The following is a 13428-nucleotide window of genomic DNA, read 5'->3' as shown; positions in this document are numbered from 1 at the left end:
AAATAAACAAGTGTATATATTTGAGGGCCATAAAGAGACCTTCCAGAAGCTAGAAGGAAGGATGTTGATAACAGTTTAGAAGCAAGGGACATTGAAGCCAGTTAGGCATGGCTAAATGAGGTCAGATACGACTGTTACAGAATAAAAGGTCGTGAATTTTACCACAAAGAAAAGCCATTGAATTTTGCTGAAAGGAGTGACCATATTTTTGCCAGCAGAATTAAATGTTATCAAGGTGAGTTACTCCATCCTCAGGATAAAGCAGATGTTATAGAACTAGTTAAGGCATATACTATAATAGCAGACAAGCTTGATTAGCAGGACAAATCAAGGGTCCTGATTCATACCTCATGATTGAAACAAGGAAGCAAAATTAGGGATACCTGCCCTCTTAGCCATTGCTAGGACAGCCAGTGTACAGTCCAAGGAATGATTGGCCATTAGAATCCTTGGGATTTCATTATTAATACCAGAAAATCAATTAGTATGAATAAGGTAATAAAAATTGAATAGATCACATCAAATAGACAAGCATATCCAGTTTCCAGAGGCTGATTTTAATATGAGTCAGAGGAAGAAGACAGTTGATTGGGTTTGTGGGATCTTTTTATCATAATAGCCATTGAAATCCTAACAGACATAAACATGGATCCAATTGGCCAATATAACCAACTGATAGAGCTCACTTTTCAAAACATGTATGGCAGGTTTATTAAATGTTTGAGGATCCAAGAGAGATTTAGATGTCTGAGTCCAAGAGAACATACACTGTGGCTTGGCTCCCATATAGATGGACCTGCTAGGAGGACCCCTACCAAATTGCAAATTGTGGAATACACCCAATACAGCAGTGACAGATGTAAAGAGGGAGCTCAGTTTTGTCAGAAAAAGAATTTATATGCCCTATATATGAGACTGTGATATTCCAGTCTGGACTGTTTGAAACATAAATGTGATCTGGAGGCTTAAAATGATTTTTGAGAGTTAAATGTCCCAATGCCAATTACTCCTGTGGTGACCCTGAGATCTTACCAAAGGTGGGGTCTTGGGCACAATTTTATGTACTCCTGATATGACTACTGCATACATTATCATTTCAACTCAGAGATGTCATTACAGAACTGCATTCAAGTAAGCAGGGAGCCAAAGGCACATATATACAATTGAATATTACTCAGCCATAAAAAGAAATGAAACTGAGTTATTTGTAGTGAGGTGGATGGACCTAGAGTCCGTCATACAGAGTGAAGTAAGTCAGAATGAGAAAAACAAATACCGTCTGCTAACACATATATATGGAATCTAAAAAAAAAAAAAAAAAAAAAAAAATGGTTCTGAAGAACCTAGGGGCAGGACAGGAATAAAGATGCAGACATAGAGAATGGACTTGAGGACACGGGGAGGGGGAAGGGTAAGCTGGGACAAAGTGAGAGAGTGACATGGACATATATACACTACCAAATGTAAAATAGATAGCTAGTGGGAAGCAGCCGCATAGCACAGGGAGATCAGCTCGGTGCTTTGTGACCACCTAGAAGGGTGGGATAGGGAGGGTGGGAGGGAGATGCAACAGGGAGGAGATATGGAGATATATGTAAACGTACAGCTGATTCACTTTGTTATAAAGCAGAAACTAACACACCATTGTAAAGCAATTATACCCCAATAAAGATGTTTAAAAAAACCCAAAAAGACTTCATGAAGTGAAAGTACTCCAGCTTGTTGATAACCTCCTGTTAATGTCCGTATCAGAGAATGAAAATCAGAAATTAATCCAGATATATTTTCAGGACTTTAAACAAGAGAAAGAGAGCTCGATTTACTCAGATTATAACATCATATTGAAAGCCTAACTTTCTCCAACAGGTCACATTCGTGTGGTCATAGCTTAGACTAGGAAACTTCAAGATTCTAATATCATTCCTGGTGTCTTAACTAGCTAGAATTATAACTCTTGGTGTTTAAACCAGCTCAATACTTATCTTATCTTGTTCACAGCAATTACTAAGGCTAGTTTGAGAATAATTAGCTGAAAGGGAACATATTATGTAGCCCAAAGTTTCAGTTTTTCATAATGAAGAAGAACCTTCTGATCTCTATTTAGTGAAAACTCTTTTTTAAAAACTTATAATTGATTTACAATAGTATATTAGTTTCAGGTTACAACACAGTGATTCAATATTTTTATAAACTCTCCTCCATTTAAAGTTATTATAAAATATTGACTGTATTCCGTGTTGTACAATACATCCTCATATCTTATTTGTTTTATACAGAGTAATTTGTATCTCTTAATCCCATACCCTACCTCCCTCCTCCCCCACTAACTTGTTCTCTGTATCTGTGAGCCTGTTTCTGTTTTGTTATACATATTTGTTTGTTTTATTTTTTAGGATCCTCACATAGGTGATGACATACAGTATTTGCCTCTCTCTGACTTATTTCACTAAGCATAATAGCCCACAACTGGCCTGAGGCAGATGCCTTGTAAGGATTCGGCAATGTGGACATGAAGGGTGGGTGGTGTGGACAACTGTGAGCTCCTTATTACTGGAGATAACTAGAATTCTTGGGAAGAAGACAGAATATTTAAAAGCAACTACATCATTAAATGCTCTGATTATTTTTGGAAGAGCAGATCTCATAAGCACAAGTCATTTTCAATGGTTTTGCACATGGTTTCTACATTTGGCACTCCAGAGCTTTCTCTAAGACTGTGAGTTAGAAACCTGAGCAGGAAGGCTAATTATTCAAGGCATGCTGCATGAATGAGCTCTTACCCAGCAAAGACATCTCATTCCTTTATCAAGCGGAAAACCAAACTAGTTTTAGAAGCAGATGTCATATGGTATACTGAGAGTACCTATTTAATATGAGTATAGGATTTTCCAAAAATCCAGTTAAAAATAAGTATGAAAAAAATCCAATTTCTGTCAATTCAGATTTATGAGACTGCAGGGAACCCTAGGTTGCTGCTTTCCTCTTGCAACCCAGAGCTGCCAATTTACAAATGCCTCAGAGAGGAGAATCCAGCTGGGAAGGGCTGGCTCTTCCCACCAGGATTTCCTCTTTCCAGGATCTTGCCCCATTGAATCCATGATGCCTTGACTGCTTTTCCCTAACTGCCAGTAGCCAGCTTTGTTTGCTTATTGTCTTAATTTAATCCAGACTTTAAAGATTTTCTCTGTGGGAGAGTTAATCTAATACAAACTACTCCATTATGAAACAATACAGAATTGGAATTCTTAGTGCAATCTCACTTGAAATTCTTTTTTATAAGTAAAATTGAGCATCTTTTCATATATTTATGTAGCCTTTACTTTTCTTACAACTGTGTGTTCATATCAATTGACTATTTTCTGCTTGGTTGTTTATTTTTTCTGTATTGACTTTCAGAAACTTTATGTATTGAGAAATCAAGGCTTTCTCCTGAAGCATAAGCTGCAAATTGTTTTTTTGTTTTTGCCCATTTTTCATTTATTATTTTGTCTTTTGAGTTGCACTTTTTTCTCCATCTCTCTGACACCCCTGTGCAAAAGTGTTGGAAGTTCTTGTTTTCTGTGCTGAACCTATTTTTTTTTTCCTTCATGGCTCCTGGATTTTGACTGATAGCTAGAAATGTCTTCTCCAATCCAAATTAGAAAACTTCATTCTTATATTCTAAAGTTTTTATGGTTTATTTTTGTTTTATGTTTTGATTGTGATCAATTGGAACTTTTCTTGATTATGGTAAAAGGTATGGATCCAAATAATTTTTTTTCTTAATGTTTATCCTATTGTCCCAATACCATGTTTAAATACTAAAATTTCCAACTCGTTTGCATTAATACATTTTGCTATACTAACTTCTTTAATTATTTGGGTTTGCTTGGACAATTTTTCATTCTATTCCATTTTTTAAAAAATCTATGCCTGTGGCAAAAGAGCTTTTAATAATGAAAGCATATTTACTTATCTTAAAAAATCTGGTAGTGCTAGACCCTATCATTTCACTTATTGTATACATTTTTATGGCTATTTCAATTTTTAAAAAATTATTGAAGTATAGTTGATTTACAATATTGTATTAGTTTCTGGTGTACAGCAAAGTGATTCAGTTATATATATTCTTTTTCATATCCTTTTTCATTATGGTTTATTAAAGGGTATTGAATATAGTTCCCTGTGCTCTACAAGGTCCTATAACAAGTAGGACCATGTTGTTTATGACTATTTTAATTTTTTAAAATCTAAACTCTAGTGCTTATTAGTCTTCTTGAAAAGAAAATGAAAAATCAGTATTAGGATTGTAGTAAATGTATACATAGTAGACTGCCATGTTAACAATACTGAGTTTCCCTCCATAAATATTGGTGTGTTTTTGCATTGGTTACTTCATTTTTGTGCAGAACTTTTAAAAAATCTTACGGAATAAAATCAATAGCCATTTATAGCTTCTGAATCAGGAATCATACTTTGTAAAATTTTACTGATTGTGCTATCTCATAGATATAAAATTTTGTAGTAACATGATAGAATTTAAATTTTATTCTCTGATACATGTAATTTTTTAATATATATGAGGAGGTAGGTATTCACCTGCTTTTCAAATTACTTTTAGGTGCCCTCACATCATTTACTGAATATTTATTGACCTCCTCCATCATTCCCCACATCTCATTCTCTATCATTGAAAAGTATCAAGAAATACCCTTTACCTCTTAAATGGCAAACATAATTCAATCAAAATAATGACTTCTCATCATTGTATCATGTCTCTCATTATGAAATATTTGTACCTTTACTCCTTTTAATCTCTTCTGATTCACTATTAAAAATACACAGAGACATTTAGAAGACAAGCTAAAGACTGGGAGAAAATATTTGCAAAAGATATATTTGATAAAGGACTGTTATCCCAGATATACTGGAAGAAAGTTTGGCGGTTTCTTATAAAACTAAAAATAGTCTTACCATATGGTTGAGCAAACATTCTACTTAGTATAGACTGAAAAGTATGTCCACACGAAGACCTGCTCACTGATGTTTATAGCAGCTTTATTCATAATTGCCAAAAGTTAGAAGCAACCAAGATGTCTATCAGTTGGTGAATAAATAGATAAACTGTAGTAATCAAGACAATACAAAACTCAGAGGTTGCCAGAGGTTATGGTAAAGGGAAGGATGGTTAGAGTGCAGATTTTTAGGTTAGTGACTCTATTCTATTCTATCTGATACTAAAATGGTGGACACATGTCATTATACATTTGTTCAAACACACAGAATGTACAACACCAAGAGTAAACCCTAATGTAGAGTATGGTCTCTGAGTAAGAGTAATGATGCATCAATACAGGTTCATACATTGTAACAAATGTACCACTCCAGTGTGGGATGTTGATATGAGGGACCCTGTGTGTGTGTGGTGGCAGGGGGTACATGGGAACTCTCTGTACTTTCTGCTCAATTTTTCTGTGAACCTAAAACGGCTCTAAAAAATAAATTCGATTTAAAAACATATACACACACACACACACATACTGATGGTAATACAAAGTCAATATACAAAATCTATCATGTTTCTGCATACTAGCAATGAACAATTAGACATTTTTAGAAAGTGGTACCATTTATAATATAGCCAAATACATGGAATGTCGAGAATGAAATAGTTATTGATAAAATAAATAAATGTTGTGATGCTAGGAGACAGGTTTCTCATAATTAAAAAATAAAATTACTGTACAAATATGGACAGCTAAACTTACTAGAGTGAACAATGTGGTATTGGATTGATATTGGGTATAATGATATGTCTATGCTTATAAGTATATTTGTGAGTTGTGTGTGCACACATATATCTATATCTAAATACATAAAACATATACATGTACATAGATATGTTCCCAACCTCTGTCCTCTGAGATGATCTGATACACCTAACGAGCAAGGTAGGGGGAAGAGGTGCAGAGATGAGATGTAGTTATATACAAGCAGATTGATAGAATAAGTTAATATGTGACTATAATGGAAGCTGAAGTTAGAAAAGAGATTTTGTCTTTCAGGCTTTAGTTTGTTCTCTCAGCAGTTTTGTGAAGAATCACTGTCATACCAGTGTTTGACTTCATTGTCTTCCTGTCACACAGATTCGATGTTAACAAGCCTCTCAACTTGGAATTGGTCAGATCCAAGGATGCATTATTAGGTGATAGGCCTAAGGGCTGGTATTTCCTCTGTGCAAATAAATATTGCCAATAGTCAAAGTTCACATTTAATAATTACTTTTTCTTTTGATCCTAAAGTTCTAATGCATGGCTTTACGTGACTCCTAGCCTCTTTTCTGCCACTGAGTCTATAACTGATATGGAGCCTAAGGACTCTTACATCTGGAAATTTTGCTTCACACCAAAGACTGGTCCGATAATTGAGGCTCTGCTCTCTGTTGACAAAGTAACCATTCCTTTGTCTTCATCTCTTCATTTTCTTATTATTAGAGTCCTGTGTTTGCCTCCCTATGAGATCTCCTTTTTCAAACTATATACTTCAGTATTCCTCGACAGAGGAAACCCATAGAAAAGATACTACCATTTCTAACAAGAAGATGTGGATTTAAATGCCAACTCTAGAGTTTATCTGTTGAAGGAAGATGATAACAAAACTGTGCTTGCCCTATTTAAGTCTCTGTATTTTTACTTGCTGCAAGGGAGCATTACAAATGTATGTAAAAGTACACTGTGAAATCCAAAACTTTAAGTTAATATTATTTAGGACATTCAGACATCATAATTTATAAATACGTGCCCTAGTTAATTCATCATAACATGCTTTGCTAAATATTAGAAACAGTTTTTCTATCAGTTAAGGTATCCAAAAGTTTAAAGGTCAATTAGGCTTTTAATATGTAAAGTATTTATTGTGTAAATGTAATATATTCTGTGAATGATAATACTTCTCATGTCAAGTTACAGAAAGATTCATTATTTTTCTGACCTCTTTACTCAGTATTCTGGGCAAAAATGCATGGGCATCTAATGAGCTGAGTTAATTTTTCCCTGAATGCAAATTTAGGTATTTTATAATAACTCTCTGGTTCAAATATTTTTTTAAAAAGGCAAAGCTATTGAACTATTATCATATTATATACAAAGAATAAATATTAGAGACAAAAACACCTTGAACATCTAAAGGTGCTATTTCCTGCACGGTGCAGACACAGTCCTTTAAGCTCTCTGAGCTTTATTTTCTCATCTGTCTTCTTTAGAGGTAAGTTATCAGATTCAAATGACATTTTAAAATTTGAAATGGCTGTGTTGTGACAAGTCCAATTGTTATATAAACATGTAATAAAGTATAAAATAAAATATGTTGGTAGAAGTTAGAGCAGCCATCTTGAAGCAAAATAGGAAGCATATGTTAAGAATGGCAGAACAAAAGTAGAAGCAGCTCTATTCCCTGATGATGGAGAGCTGTCAGATCTAGCTTGGTTTGCCCACGAAGACATTTTCAAAACAGAAAAATAAGTTTCTTATTGTTAAGTCATTGTCATTAGGTGGACAAAGCATATGAACAATTGTTTTATGAAGGACTCACTATAATGAAATTTGCAAAAGCTGCTGGCCAGACATTTTGATATAGACCCAAACATGTATATATGTGCCTAAAGAAGATGCCCTGAAAAAATGTGGAATATTCACCAAATTATCTGATGTTACATAACTGGTACTAGATCTTCTTTCATTATATATTATACTCTTATGTTGTGTCAGCAGCTATGACAAAAGCTTAGAGGAACTAACTTGCCACTAGGAAAAAAGTATTAACAACTGTAATTGACTGTTTATCTATTCATTTGTTCACTTAGAAATAGTTATTAAGTGTTTATGCTGGGCACTATTCAAGCTGGTATGGATGTATAGGTAAAGAACACAGATTCTGTATCCTCATGACATTTAAATACTATTAGGAAAAAAGAGTGAAATATAGGCAAGCATATGATGATTTTAAATTATCAACCTAAATATATAATGTAATGTGCCTGAGAGCGCTGTAGGAAGTTACTTTAGAATAGGTTGTTAGGAAAGAGTTCTCTATGATGATAACGGCTCACCTAGGAACTTAATGAGGAGGGATGTTTCAAATGAAAATTGGTGGGGCCAAAGATGGGGTTTTCTGGGTAAAAGAAAGAGCATGGAAACAGCATGTTCGAAGTTTGATATCAGAAAGTCATCAAGTTAAAGATAACCCCAAAGAGTAAAATAGGTTGAACCAGTTGTATACCCAAAGAGAAAATGGAAAAGTTTCTTTTTATAATAACCAAGTATTTCTATATCTATAGCAAAGCTCATAGTTAAAATAGACAAAAAAATGTTGTTAGCAATGTCTTCAAACAACTGCATTAACAAATAAACCTGTCTAAAATTCACTCTAAACTTTTGTTATTGCTGAAATTGAGGAAGTAAAGCCATCCGTTTATAAAAAATTCATTGTGGAATGACACATGTATTTGATAGACTTTAGAATTTAAACAACCACTTCCTCCTTATTGAAACAAAGTGTTTATCTGTTATTCTAGGCACTTAAGTATGAAGTAAAATATAATATGATAAAAGTAATAATTTTGGAGTATTATGAAGGAAGAACAAACAACAGAAATAGCCAAAATACAGGTACATAAAATAATACTTTCTCCTCATTACTTTTGTAAATCATATATATAAACAGATATTCTTAATAGTCCTGGAGCCATTAAAAAATTGAATTTCAAGTTAAAAAGGTCCCCAAAAAGACATCTCCAGATACAAATGGCTTTACTTGAAAATTCTAATAAACATTTAAGAAAATTTAACATTAGTTTTACATAACTCTTCCAGAAATAGGAGTAAACAGCACTTAATTCCTTTTCTGAGGCTTTGTATTACTCTCATACCAAAACCAGACAAAAGCAAAAAAGAAAAGAAAGAAAAAAAGGAAACTACACACTAATATCTCTCATATGAAGATTTGCAAAATCTTCAACATAATATTAACAAACTGAATATAACACTGCATAAAAAAAGAACTGCACACCATGGACTTTATTTGAAAGATGCAACATGGGTTCAATATTAGCAAAAAATTAATATAATCTACCATATTAAACAGCAAAGGAAGAAAAATTAAATAATTATATCAGTTGACACAGAAAAAGTGTTTGGATGAATAGGTCAAAGATTTAAGTATTCTTCTACTTATTGCCAAGAATATTAATGGCAGTCTACTGAAAATTTACATCATCTAAATTAGTGTGTCTCAAAAATTAAGTTATGTGTGATACCCTTTAAAAGGTACATAAAATTTTGTGGAGTACTAATTTTGATATAAATTGTTTTTATCGTTAACAATTAACAGGCATTCACTTTTTATGATCATATATAACTTTATGACCCCAAAACATTTCCAACTTAAAGAATGTAAAGGCATTAAATTAATATTTACAATATAATTTATCATAACAGATTTGTTTCGTATGCTGAAATTGAATCACTGCTCACCATATATATGTAGGATGAGTGACAGCATTTTTCTTTTGAGTTTATTATTATTATAACCCTGCATGTTCTCTTATAAATTTATACTGTCAGTACTTATAAGTTTGAACTAATGTAGAATTTTCTATTATATAGGAAACCATGATGTAATTTTGCTTTCTTTCATTACAAATTATTTTATCATTAGCTTGAGAAAAAGTAGTGCATTATTATATACATCATTTCTAGATGCTAAAAAACTTATTATCTGAAAAAGATCTTTTATTTATTAATTATAATTGAAATTTTAAAATATTTCTTTATAAATGATGAGAGTCAAAGAAAGTTTTTACAGATTATATTAGTCATTGTAGTATGTGGCACATTAATGTCAGCTAAACATTAAAAGATGAAGGTTACTTCAGGTTTCAGTTCCAACATGTTAAAAGCTTGGAAGTAACCATTCCTATCCCTACAACAAGAAAATTATGAACAAACTGAAAATCAATGACTTAGCTGGATCCTCAAAGAACTGAGTTTGCATGGCTAGCAATCACCCCAAAATCTAGAAAGACAGGTGAATCCAGAGACTCACAGGCTAAATCTACATACATGGAGCAGACACTGCAGGAGTCATACACTGGTGGAAACACTACAGTGGGAATTGTGATGAGTATAGAAGCTATTGTGGACTAGAAAGAGCATTAGAAACAATGGGGGCTACAGTTTTAGGGGGGCCCTCACATATTTGTGTGCTTTACCTTCAGGAAACCCACCAGGTTCCCAGGATGAGTCAGGCAAGATTCCCTAGTGGCTCTGTTGTATGGAAGGGAAAGTGAAGGACTTAGATTTTTGTAAATGAATACTGTAAACTCTAAGATAGGCTCTAAAACAAACAAATGCATACATTCATAGACATAGACATACATATACATATGTATGTATAGATAGATAGATATGTAAAGAAGCACAATTGCTATGCTAAGAGAGGAAGATAAAATTGAATTTTATAAAATGCTCAACTAAAACCAGAAAAGGAAAAAAAGGGGGGGAAGGAAAAAATGAAGCAAAGAACAAGTCCAACAAATAGAAAACCATTACGAACATGGTAGATATCAATCCAACTATATCAATAACCATTTTAAGTATGAATGCTCTAAATACATGAATTAAAAGACAGAAATTGTTAGAGTAGATTTTTTTTAAATGGCAATACCCAAATACATGATATCTAAAAGAGATACCATTTAAGCATAAAGACACCAATAGGGTAAAAGTAAAGGTATGGAGAAAGATACAGCATGACAACATTAATTAAAGAAACATGGAGTAGCTAAATTTATTTCAGACAAAGCAGATTTCAGAACAAGGGAAATCACGAGGGATAAAGAGAAGCATTACTTAATGTTAAAGGGCTCTGCTTTCCAAGGAGAGTTAATCCTTAACACATATACAACTAACAATAGACAGTCAAAATACCTCTGGCCAAAAACTGATAGAACTGTAAAGAGAAACAGACAAATCCACTGTTATTTAGAGTTCAACATTCCTCTTTCACTTTCAGTAATTGATAGGTAATGAAACAGCTGAACTGAAGAGCATTCTCAAGCAATGTGTTCTGAGTAACATGCACAGAACAGTCCATCAAACAACAGGAGTACACATTGTTTTCAAGCTCACATGAAATATTCACCTAGATAGGTCACATTCTGGGTCACAAAACACATCTTTATAAATTTAAAAGAAGTAAATCATATAAAGTATGTTCTCAGACTAAAGTGGAATTAAACTAATAATTAATAACAGAAAGATATCCAGAAAATCCCCCCAAAACTGGTGGTGAAACAACACACTTACAGGTAACACATGAGTCAAAGCAGTCTCAAGAGAAATAAAAATATCCTGTTGCCCTCTCCCCATGGAATCAGGGCTGTTAGTTTCCTGGAACTGATTTGTGACAATATACAGATTATTGCCAATTAGGAAAACTCACCAGAGCCTCAGTGTCCAAAGTCTGTGTTGTGACTCCATTACATATTCATGATTGATTGTGCACATAGCTGATCTCTGTTTCAAATCTATCAGAAGGTCAAACTGCTGATGTCGCAGAGGCCCTACCCCTTGTTACATTTCTGGTATTGCTGAAACCCTGACACCCTAAATCACACCGTTACTATCTGCCTTGGTTCAGGCAACCCTCCCTAAATAACACTGTTGATGTAGTTCAAATTCCCCAGGTAAAAAAGACCCTTCTATTCAGCATGACTTTCCAAGAGTTTAGAGATTCTTGTCCTCCCAGAGGCTGAGGATAAAGCCCAGACCTCCATTTGGGCAAGGTTAAATTTGTTACTTCACAATGTTCCTCCTTTTTATTTTCTGGAAGAGGTTGTATTGAATTGTTGTTAACTTTAAACTTTTGGTGGAATTCTCCAGTCAAACTGTTCGGGCCCAGAGATTTCTTTCTGGGAGTTTAAAAAAAATAATAATTCAATTTTCTTAATAGGGGCTATTCAAAGTATCTATTTCATCTTGGGTGGGTTCTAGCAGTTTGTGCTTTTCAATTAATTGTTCCATCTCATCTAAGTTGGCAAATTGATGTGTGTAGAGTTTTCAATAGTATCCCTTTGTTACTTTTTTGATGACTGGAGGGTCTGTAGTAATAATCTGCTGTTTTATCCCTGATAAAGTTAATTTGTGTCTAGTCTTTTTTTAATTGATTTTCCTTATTGTTGTTCTGTTTAAATTTTAATGATTTTTGCTCTAATTTTTATTTGCTTCTTCCTTCTGATTTGCTTCTGCTTTGGGTTTATTTTTTACTTCTTTTTCTAATTTCTTGAGAGCTTAATTTATTGATATGAGACATTTCCTCTTTTTCTAATTTCACATTTTGTGCTATAAATATCTTCTCAATGCTTTGGCCTTTTGCCACATATTTTGACACGTATTTTTTGTTTATATTCAGTTAAATAAAATTTTCTGATTTCCCGTAAGATTTACTCTTTGCTCCATGAATTACTTTTATGTGTGTTCTTTAGTTTCCCAGTTTTTGAAGATTTTCTTCTTATCTTTCTGTAGTTGATTTCTACTTTCTGGTCCGAGACATATTCTTTATGATTTCAATTATTTTACATTGTTGAAGTAGTTTTTATATCCCAGGATATGGTCTACCTTACTGAATGTCCCATGGCTGCTTGAAAAAATGCATATTCTGCTGTTAATTGGTGGAGTATTCTTTAGATGTCTATTAGAACTTGCTATCCATGGTTGTCGAGTTCTTCTAAAATCAGTTGTTGAGAGATGGGTATTGTCATCTTCAATTATTATCGTGGATTTGCCTATTTATCCTTTCAGTTCTATTAGGTTTTGCTTCTATTTTGCAAATTCTATTTCTTCTTCATATATATATATACATACAAAGTTTATTTTAGTAAACATTCATTGATACACCCATTTGTAATCACTTCTTAGTATTAATCTGAATAGATAGAAATACTATATCATATTAAACACTCCTTTATAGACACATATTTGCTATGAGGATTGTGATCTTTTAATTTTTACTGCAATGAAATCATTGAACATACAATGCCACATTTTAAATATGTTTGCACAAATTCCTAAAAATGCATTTGCTTTGCCAAAATGTATGTGTTTTTTATTTATCTTTCTTCTCTATGAAGACAGAATTATTAGCAAGGCAATAAAAGATGTAAAATCTTATAACAACAAAGACAGAACAACAAAGGGGGATTAGCAGTCTATGTATTTTAAAGCTAGAGTGAAAAGAGGCAATTACTCAGAAAATTTATCTACCAACAAACAAAGGTAGGGAGCAACCGCATGAAGTCACTGAATATTGGAAAACATATCTAACCCAAAAGTACAATGAACAAAAAGCCACAGGATGACAGTTGTGCTACAGGGTTAGCGATGTATCAGAGTG

The sequence above is a fragment of the Balaenoptera musculus genome, chromosome 1 (assembly GCF_009873245.2).
Source record: "Balaenoptera musculus isolate JJ_BM4_2016_0621 chromosome 1, mBalMus1.pri.v3, whole genome shotgun sequence".
NCBI classification, from domain to species: domain Eukaryota; kingdom Metazoa; phylum Chordata; class Mammalia; order Artiodactyla; family Balaenopteridae; genus Balaenoptera; species Balaenoptera musculus.
This window is presented reverse-complemented; position numbering follows the sequence as displayed.